This window comes from Rattus rattus, chromosome 1 (assembly GCF_011064425.1).
Source record: "Rattus rattus isolate New Zealand chromosome 1, Rrattus_CSIRO_v1, whole genome shotgun sequence".
In the NCBI taxonomy this organism is placed as follows: Eukaryota; Metazoa; Chordata; class Mammalia; order Rodentia; family Muridae; genus Rattus; species Rattus rattus.
The window spans coordinates 227885459-227896601 of record NC_046154.1 but is presented as its reverse complement, the minus strand read 5'-3'; positions in this window follow the sequence as shown (position 1 = coordinate 227896601).

The window sequence follows — 11143 nt, the reverse complement described above, 5'->3', positions numbered from 1 at the left end:
CACCAACAAAAAAAGGCCCGCAGCAGCTCTCTGCTCCCAGAACCCGTGGGAGAGATACCTCCACCGCCTGGTCAGGTGGGCACTCCTGAGGCTGCAGAGCAGAAGAGACCACCAACACTGCCCACCCCTGCCCACATCCCTGGCCCAAGAGGAAACTGTACAAGGCCCTGGGTTCCTGTGGGGAGGGCCCAGGAGCAGCAGGAGCCCTGCCTGAGACACCGCCGAACCTGAAGGAAACAGACCGGATAAACAGTTCTCTGCACCCAAATCCCGTGGGAGGGAGAGCTAAACCTTCAGAGAGGCAGACACGCCTGTAAACCAGAAGAGACTGTCTCTCACACACATTGCTGATTCCAGAGGAAAACGCCAGAGGCCATCTGAACCCTGGGCACGGAGGCTCCCGGAAGAGGCGGCGAGATCTTCCTGGTCGCTGCCACCATGAGAGCCGTGGGCAGCACCCATGAGCAAACTTGAGCCTCGGGGCCACAGGTAAGACCAACTTTTCTGCTGCAAGTGACCTGCCTGGTGAACTCAAGGCACAGGTCCACAGGAACAGCTGAAGACCTGTAGAAAGGAAAAACTGCACGCCCGAAAGCAGAACACTCTGTCCCCATAACTGACTGAAAGAGAGGAAAACAGGTCTACAGCACTCCTGACACACAGGCCTATAGGACAGTTTAGCCACTGTCAGAAATAGCAGAACAAAGTAACACTAGAGATAATTTGATGGCGAGAGGCAAGCGCAGGAACCCAAGCAACAGAAACCAAGACTACATGGCACCATCGGAGCCCAATTCTCCCATCAAAACAAACATGGAATATCCAAACACACCAGAAAAGCAAGATATAGATTCAAAATCATATTTGATCATGATGCTGGAGAACTTCAAGAAAGACATGATGAACTCCCTTAGAGAACAAGTAGAAGCCTACAGAGAGGAATCGCAAAAATGCATGAAAGAATTCCAGGAAAACATAAATAAACAAGTAGAAGCCCATAGAGAGGAGACACAAAAATCCCTGAAAGAATTAAAGGAAAACACAATCAAACAGTGGAAGGAATTAAAAATGGAAATAGAAGCAATCAAGAAAGAACACATGGAAACAACCCTGGATATAGAAAAACCAAAAGAAGAGACAAGGAGCTGTAGATACAAGCTTTACCAACAGAATACAAGAGATGGAAGAGAGAATCTCAGGAGCAGAAGATTCCATAGAAATCATTGACTCAACTGTCAAAGATAATGTAAAGCGGAAAAAGCTACTGGTCCAAAACATACAGGAAATCCAGGACTCAATGAGAAGATCAAACCTAAGGATAATAGGTATAGAAGAGAGTGAAGACTCCCAGCTCAAAGGACCAGTACATATCTTCAACAAAATCATAGAAGAAAACTTCCCTAACCTAAAAAAAGAGATACCCATAGGCATACAAGAAGCCTACAGAACTCCAAATAGATTGGACCAGAAAAGAAACACCTCCCATCACATAATAGTCAAAACACCAAACGCACAAAATAAGGAAAGAATATTAAAAGCAGTAAGGGAAAAAGGTCAAGTAACATATAAAGGCAGACCTATCAGAATCACACCAGACTTTTCGCCAGAAACTATGAAGGCCAGAAGATCCTGGACTGATGTCATACAGACCCTAAGAGAACACAAATGCCAGCCCAGGCTACTGTATCCTGCAAAACTCTCAATTAATATAGATGGAGAAACCAAGATATTCCATGACAAAACCAAATTTACACAATATCTTTCTACAAATCCAGCACTACAAAGGATAATAAATGGTAAAGCCCAACATAAGGAGGCAAGCTATACCCAAGAAGAGGTAAGAAACTAATGTTTTGGCAACAAAACAAAGAGAAGAAAAGCACACAAACATAACACATCCACGTATGAATATAACAGGAAGCAATAATCACTATTCCTTAATATCTCTCAACATCAATGGCCTCAACTCCCCAATAAAAAGACATAGATTAACAAACTGGATACACAACGAGGACCCTGCATTCTGCTGCCTACAGGAAACACACCTCAGAGACAAAGACAGACACTACCTCAGAGTGAAAGGCTGGAAAACAACTTTCCAGGCAAATGGTCGGAAGAAGCAAGCTGGAGTAGCCATTCTAATATCAAATAAAGTCAATTTTCAACTAAAAGTCATCAAAAAAGATAAGGAAGGACACTTTATATTTATCAAAGGAAAAATCCACCAAGATGAACTCACAATCCTAAATATCTATGCCCCAAATACAAGGGCACCTACATACGTAAAAGAAACCTTACTAAAGCTCAAAACACACATTGCACCTCACACAATAATAGTAGGAGATTTCAACACCCCACTCTCATCAATGGACAGATCATGGAAACAGAAATTAAACAGAGACGTAGACAGACTAAGAGAAGTCATGAGCCAAATGGACTTAACGGATATTTATAGAACGTTTCTACCCTAATGCAAAAGGATATACCTTCTTCTCAGCTCCTCATGGTACTTTCTCCAAAATTGACCATATAATTGGTCAAAAACGGGCCTCAACAGGTACAGAAAGATAGAAATAATCCCATGCAAGCTATCGGACCACCACGGCCTAAAGCTGGTCTTCAATAACAATAAGGGAAGAATGCCCACATATACGTGGAAATTGAACAATGCTCTACTCAATGATAACCTGGTCAAGGAAGAAATAAAGAAAGAAATTAAAACTTTTTTAGAATTTAATGAAAATGAAGGTACAACATACCCAAACTTATGGGACACGATGAAAGCTGTGCTAAGAGGAAAACTCATAGCGCTGAGTGCCTGCAGAAAGAAACAGGAAAGAGCATATGTCAGCAGCTTGACAGCACACCTAAAAGCTCTAGAACAAAAAGAAGCAAATACACCCAGGAGGAGTAGAAGGCAGGAAATAATCAAACTCAGAGCCGAAATCAACCAAGTAGAAACAAAAAGGACCATAGAAAGAATCAACAGAACCAAAAGTTGGTTCTTTGAGAAAATCAACAAGATAGATAAACCCTTAGCCAGACTAACGAGAGGACACAGAGAGTGTGTCCAAATTAACAAAATCAGAAATGAAAAGGGAGACATAACTACAGATTCAGAGGAAATTCAAAATATCATCAGATCTTACTATAAAAGCCTATACTCAACAAAACTTGAAAATCTGCAGGAAATGGACAATTTCCTAGACAGATACCAGGTACCGGGAAGTTAAATCAGGAACAGATAAACCAGTTAAACAACCCCATAACTCCTAAGGAAATAGAAGCAGTCATTAAAGGTCTCCCAACCAAAAAGAGCCCAGGTCCAGACGGGTTTAGTGCAGAATTCTATCAGACCTTCATAGAAGACCTCATACCAATATTATCCAAACTATTCCACAAAATTGAAACAGATGGAGCACTACCGAACTCCTTCTATGAAGCCACAATTACTCTTATACCTAAACCACACAAAGACCCAACAAAGAAAGAGAACTTCAGACCAATTTCCCTTATGAACATCGACGCAAAAATACTCAACAAAATTCTGGCAAACCGAATCCAAGAGCACATCAAAACAATCATCCACCATGATCAAGTAGGCTTCATCCCAGGCATGCAGGGATGGTTTAATATCTGAGACGGAAAACCATCAACGGATCCATTATATAAACAAACTGAAAGAACAAAACCACATGATCATTTCATTAGATGCTGAGAAAGCATTTGACAAAATTCAACACCCCTTCATGATAAAAGTCCTGGAAAGAATAGGAATCCAAGGCCCATACCTAAACATAGTAAAAGCCATATACAGCAAACCAGTGGCTAACATTAAACTAAATGGAGAGAAACTTGAAGCAATCCCACTAAAATCAGGGACTAGACAAGGCTGCCCACTCTCTCTCCCTACTTATTCAATATAGTTCTTGAAGTTCTAGCCAGAGCAATCAGACAACAAAAAAAGGAGGTCAAGGGATACAGATCGAAAAAGAAGAAGTCAAAATATCACTATTTGCAGATGATATGATAGTATATTTAAGTGATCCCAAAAGTTCCACCAGAGAACTACTAAAGCTGATAAACAACTTCAGCAAAGTGGCTGGGTATAAAATTAACTCAAATAAATCAGTAGCCTTCCTCTACACAAAAGAGAAACAAGCCGAGAAAGAAATTAGGAAACGACACCCTTCATAATAGACCCAAATAATATAAAGTACTCGTGTGACTTTAACCAAGCAAGTAAAAGATTTGTACAACAAGAACTTCAAGACTCTGAAGAAAGAAATTGAAGAAGACCTCAGAAGATGGAAAGATCTCCCATGCTCATGGATTGGCAGGATTAATATAGTAAAAAAAAATGGCCATTCTGCCAAAAGCGATCTACAGATTCAATGCAATCCCCATCAAAATACCAATCCAATTCTTCAAAGAGTTAGACAGAAAAATTTGCAAATTCATCTGGAATAAAAAAAAACCCAGGATAGCTAAAACTATGCTCAACAAAAAAAGGCCTTCGGGGGGAATCGCTACCCCTGAACTCAAGCAGTATTACAGAGCAATTGTGATAAAAACTGCATGGTATTGGTACAGAGACAGACAGATAGACCAATGGAATAGAATTGAAGACCCAGAAATGAACCCCACACCTATGGTCACTTGATTTTTTGACAAAGGAGCCAAACCATCCAATGGAAAAAGATAGCATTTTCAGCAAATGGTGCTGGTTCAACTGGAGGTCAACATGTAGAAGAATGCAGATCGATCCATGCTTATCACCCTGTACAAAGCTTAAGTCCAAGTGGATCAAGGACCTCCACATCAAACCAGACACACTCAAACTAATAGAAGAAAAACTAGGGAAGCATCTGGAACACATGGGCACTGGAAAAAATTTCCTGAACAAAACACCCATGGCTTATGCTCTAAGATCAAGAATCGACAAATGGGATCTCATAAAACTACAAAGCTTCTGTAAGGCAAAGGACACTGTGGTCAGGACAAAACGGCAACCAACAGATTGGGAAAAGATCTTTACCAATCCTACAACAGATAGAGGCCTTATATCCAAAATATACAAAGAACTCAAAAAAAGTTAGACCAAGAGGGAGACAAATAACCCTATTAAAAATGGGGTTCAGAGCTAAACAAAGAATTCACAGCTGAGGAATGCCGAATGGCTGAGAAACACCTAAAGAAATGTTCAACATCTTTAGTCATCAGGGAAATGCAAATCAAAACAACCCTGAGATTTCACCTCACACCAGTGAGAATGGCTAAGATCAAAAACTCAGGTGACAGCAAATGCTGGCGAGGATGCGGAGAAAGAGGAACACTCCTCCATTGTTGGTGGGGTTGCAGACTGGTACAACCATTCTGGAAATCAGTCTGGAGGTTTCTCAGAAAATTGGACATTGAACTGCCTGAGGATCCAGCTATACCTCTCTTGGGCATATACCCAAAAGATGCCCCAACATATAAAAAAAGACACGTGCTCCACTATGTTCGCCAGCCTTATTTATAATAGCCAGAAGCTGGAAAGAACCCAGATGCCCTTCAACAGAGGAATGGATACAGAAAATGTGGTACATCTACACAATGGAATATTACTCAGCTATCAAAAACAACGATTTTATGAAATTCAGAGGCAAATGGTTGGAACTGGAAAATATCATTCTGAGGAGCTAACCCAATCACAGAAAGACATACATGGTATGCACTCACTGATAAGTGTCTATTAGCCCAAATGCTTGAATTACCCTAGTGGCCTAGAACAAATGAAACTCAAGACGGATGATCAAAATGTGAAGGCTTCACTCCTTCTTTAAAAGGGGAACAAGAATACCCTTGGCAGGGAAGAGAGAGGCAAAGATTAAAACAGAGACTGAAGGAACACCCATTCAGAGCCTACCCCACATGTGGCCCATACATATAGAGCCACCCAATTAGACAAGATGGATGAAGCAAAGAAGTGCAGACCGACAGGAGCCGGATGTAGATCGAACCTGAGAGACACAGCCAGAATACAGCAAATACAGAGGCGAATGCCAGCAGCAAACCACTGAACTGAGAATAGGACCCCTGTTGAAGGAATCAGAGAAAGAACTGGAAGAGCTTGAAGGGGCTTGAGACCCCATATGTACAACAATGCCAAGCAACCAGAGCTTCCAGGGACTAAGCCACTACCTAAAGACTATACATGGACTGACCCTGGACTCTGACCTCATAGGTAGCAATGAATATCCTAGTAAGAGCACCAGTGGAAGGGGAAGCCCTGGGTCCTGCTAAGACTGAACCCCCAGTGAACTAGACTGTCGGGGGAGGGCGGCAATGGGGGAGGGTGGGGAGGGAACACCCAAGGAAGGGGGGAGGAAGGGATGTTTGCCAAATGTACACATAAGAAATACTCAAGTTAATAAAAAAAAAAAAAAAAATGCCTTAGAGAAAAAGAAAGTAAGAAAATCTTAGGGAGGCATCATCTCAATTGAGGTTCCCTCCTTTCAAATGATTCTGGCTTGTGTCAAGTTGACATAAAATTAGCCAGCACAGCCACAGAAGAAAATGACAGCAGATATGTAAACACCTGCCCCATGACCCAGGTATGGAATTATCCACAGTATGTGGACCCCTTCCACATCAATCAGTAGTCAAGGAAATGCCTTTCAGACTTGCCTACAGGCCAATCTTATAGAGATTCATTCTCCCAGTCACCATTAGCTATCATTAGTCATTCAGGAAAGAGTGCAAGCTCATAAGCCCTTCCCATCCAGTGATGAAAATGTTGATGGGGCCAATCTTGTAAGTACCATTCCTGCAGTGAATTTATGAGTGCTTTGATTGTGCCGTATCAAAAGGACATTTTAATTCCAGTCCTCCCTATCTGTGGTTCTTATGGTCTTTTTGCCCTATCTTCCTTGTTGTTTGTACTGTTGGAGCTGTATGATGCAGAGATCCTATTTAAGGTTAAACATGTCATGTGTTCTCTGCACTTTGACCAGTGTGAGTCTCTGTACTGAAGAGCAACCTCCGTAAAACACTTCTCTGAGGGGACTAAGAGCTGCACTAATCTATGTATAGAAAGATAAAAATTTAGAAGGCAGTTTGATACTTCTCCAATTATAATAATAATAGCCATAATAATAGCCCAAAGACTATACATGGACTGACCCATGGCTCCAGCTGCATATGTAGCAGAGGATGGCCTTATTGGGCACCAAGGGAAGGAGAAGCCCTTGGTCCTGCCAAGGTTGGACCCCCAGTGTAAGGGAATGCTGAGGGGAGCAAGAAAGGGGGTGGATGGGGACAGGAACACCCTTATAGAAGAACGGGAAGAGGAGGGGATAGGACAGGAAACAGAGAAAGGAAATAATATCTGAAATATGAATAAAGAAATATCCAATAAAAAGAAAAGTGATAAAACTAGGTTTTCCCCTAGGACCTATAACTTCACCACCAGGGTGCTTAGACACGTTTACAGTGCCAGGCATGAGCTTCCTCCCATAGAATGCATCTTACATTCAACCATGCACCCATAATTCATGCTACTACTCACTATCACTTTATAACCTACATGGCATTTGAGAACACCAAAATGTTTGTGAAAAGGATTGCCTGCTCTCATTCTATCAATAACAGGACAGATATTCAAAACCAGTTAGTTATTCTAGGCCTGTAGTCTACTCGTTTTATATAGAAGTTCATCTTCTATCTAAGAATGTTTATTTGTTCTTGTTTTAAAATGTATATGGAGCCATGGAAATCTTTCCGAAAGCAAAGGCTCATATGGGAATAAGTGCTTTTCCTAATCGTTTGAGATACTTTCATACCCCTTCAAGACTCCACAGAATGCAGATGGAGTCCCAGTGCAATGCAACTCTCATATTTTTATGGCTAGATGCCTAAGTCATAGAGAAGGCATAGGGTCCGTGTGAGGAAAAACAGTACAAGAAACAGAAGTTGACTGTAAGTCCCTTGTTTAGTGGGCCAGTGGTCTCACCCCTCCACACAACATTGACAAGATGACGAGAAGATCGATACTGACAGGTGGAAAAGTCATGAATTGAACCCAGGGCTTTAAATTAGTCATTGTAACTAAATGTCATATTTTTAAGGAGAAATTAAACAAGAATATTAGCTATGTAGAAGATGATATTTAGATGATAATAAACTGGTAGATAGATAGATGATATTTTTACTATACTGTGTATATAGGTATGGAATAAAAGAAATAGAAACAATATAAGAGGGTATTAAAGTATTGGAGATGAAAATATACTTGACAGGAATATAAGCAATTTAAATAACTGAGAAAAATAAGAAAACATAAAGATATAACTATAGAAATTAACCAAAATGGAGCACAAATAGACCAAAAAAAAATTTTTAAAAGACCAGACAATAATGTAAGTGGGGGACAAATGCTTAGCCAAATATCCATATGTTTGCAAACTTCAAAGGGAAGGCTGATGTCCTATAGTGCCTGTAGCTGTGTGTGTTACCCAGAACTGTTTGATCTAGATTCTGGTTATAACATAGAGAAAGGACAGAGAGAAGGAGGGTGGGAGAGAGGAAGAGGAAGAGAAAGAGAAGAGAAAAGAAAAGAAAAGAAAAGAAAAGAGGAAAGAAAAGAAGAAAAAGCAATAGCAGTATCAACTAAAACTAGGAGTAGGGGAAGGAGCAGTTACTTTGTATCATCAGTGAAGATGGTAAAAACACCAAAAGGATTGTTAGGAGAAAACAGGACTCATACTAAATTACATCACAGGAGACTTTTATAATGAAAACTTCGAGACAAGAAAGGAGAAAATGAAATTCTGCAAGAAGTGTACAAGAGCGCTTGTGGAAAAAAGAAGCCACAATAATCAACATGAGAAATGAGGCTTCGCTGGAGCTTTGGCTGGGGATGGTTCTTGAGACTGTTAGGAAACAATCATAACTGATTCCCACGTGAAGCCCGCCTACGGCAGCGAAGAAACTAAAAATAGAAATGTCTTTTGCTTGGCGTTGATTTGGGGCAGTTTTATTTGTTAAAAGGTTGAAAACATGCAAACCAAATGTGTTCAAACATAACTAGTGTCAAAGCATTGTAGACCCTCTTAGGGAGAGAATGGGAGGACAGGGGAATCGTGAGAAGGGATTATATTGGGCTATGTGTTGACCAAATAGCCTTTGGGATGTAAGCAGTTTCTCCAGATGGCTTTGGTGGCAAGCCATCAATGCATCCTCACTTCCTGCTTGGTTTCTGCCCCTTCTCTAGCCCCAAGTACGGAGTCATTGCTGATGGCTAAGCATGACTGGCTTCTATCTACTTTCAGCTAATAGTTTTCAGCTATTTGCCTTTTCTTTATGTCATGATTTGAAAGCCAAATTTTTATTTTTATAAGCCAGATAATTGATGTGTCATGATACTAGCTTAAAAATAATTACTGGATATTGTTCTTGGTTGCCTACCATAAGTAGGTGGTAAGACTCCATTGCTGAATAGGATGGCCTTGTTGGGCACCAATGGGAGGAGAAGCCCTTGGTCCTGCCAAGGCTCGACCCCTCAGTGTAAGGCAATGTCAGGGGGGAGGCAGGAAAGGGTGGGTGGATGGGTGGGGGAACACCCTCATAGAAGAAGGGGAAGGGGAGATAGGATAGTGGTTTATGGACAGGGAACTGGAAAGGGGGATAACATTTGAAATGTAAATTAAAAATATCCAATAATTTAAAAAGAGACTCCATTGTTGAAAACACCACTCATGGTGGTTACAGGACATAGAACAATCAGTCTCAGAATGACTCAGAAACTTCCTTCTTGCTGGCCATCTTCCATGCCAATGGGAGGAACCGTACAGGTAGTTGTGGAAGAAAAGTCATTAGTGATCTCCCCAGCATGCAACCCTGAGTATTAACCTAGAAGGACATACATGTGCTCTGATACAATAATGGCATGGCGGTTGTGGAGCTGACCAACAACTTTGATTGCATTTGAACCCCCACCCAAGAGGGGGAACTCTTATCTAGTGATGTAAACATAATGATTGCGGAAGTCATGAACACTATGGTTTGTTTGGTTGGTTGTTTATTTGTTTTTGCCAACTGGACATGCTGTCCAATTGCCTTATAACTATGTTTATACCCATAGAATAAGTAATACTCTCAGTCTTGGTCAGAGAAGTGTCTTTTTATAGTGTTCAAGAGTTAATAAAGAGACCCATAACTGGCCAAAGTGTTGACAATAATGTGGCAGTCATATCATCTGAACTAAATGGGACTTGTATACCAAGCACCTCTTCCAGCCCTCTTCCACCATCCAAAGCTCAGGGAACATGGAGGGAACAGAAGAATGGGAGACCAGAAGGATGATGAGGAGAAATGCTGCCTTCCAGATCTGAAATGGCACCTGCACTCAGGAAATCCCAGGAATGTGGTTACCTACATAAAAGCAAGCCATTCAACTTGGCAGCATGGATGGGTGAGAGACTTATGAAAATCTACTTATAGACAAGGGGCTGGAGATTGTTAGTTAATGACCGCTGTGGGAAAGGGAGTAATTTTGCTCTACGGGCTTCTGATAAGTTCGCTGTGCTTTGGTGGATAGCCTTCTACTCATACATATGTTTACAGCAGCAATTGGAGTCAGAGGGGGAGTTAGGGATAGACATGACCAAGAAACATAGCATACATGTACAACATTTTCAAAGACTAAATAAAAATCTTTTTTAAAATATTGATCCAGGCAGAGTGGCACGTGTCTTTAATCTCAGCACTCAGGAGACAGTCAGGCAGATCTCTGGAGTTCAAGGCCAGAATGGCATACAAAGGGAGCTCAGGGACATCTAGGGCTACAGGTGACATCGTATCTCAAAACAGAAACAAAACAAAACAAAATAAAAACTAACAAATGACTAATGTTTCCAATTTTGTTGAAATGTACAAAACTTGCACATCCAAGAAGCTCACTAACCCTAAAATACATGTAACATAAAATGTCTACACTGAGGAATATTCTACCAAATTATGTTAAAATTGAGAATAATGAGAACAGGATTTAAGATAGAAAAAGGAAAGTGGCGTGTAGGCACAGAAAGGGGTGAGGGTAAAGATAAGGGCAGATCTCGTCCCACAAATAATTCAATAGAAAGCAGTGGAGAAACATTTC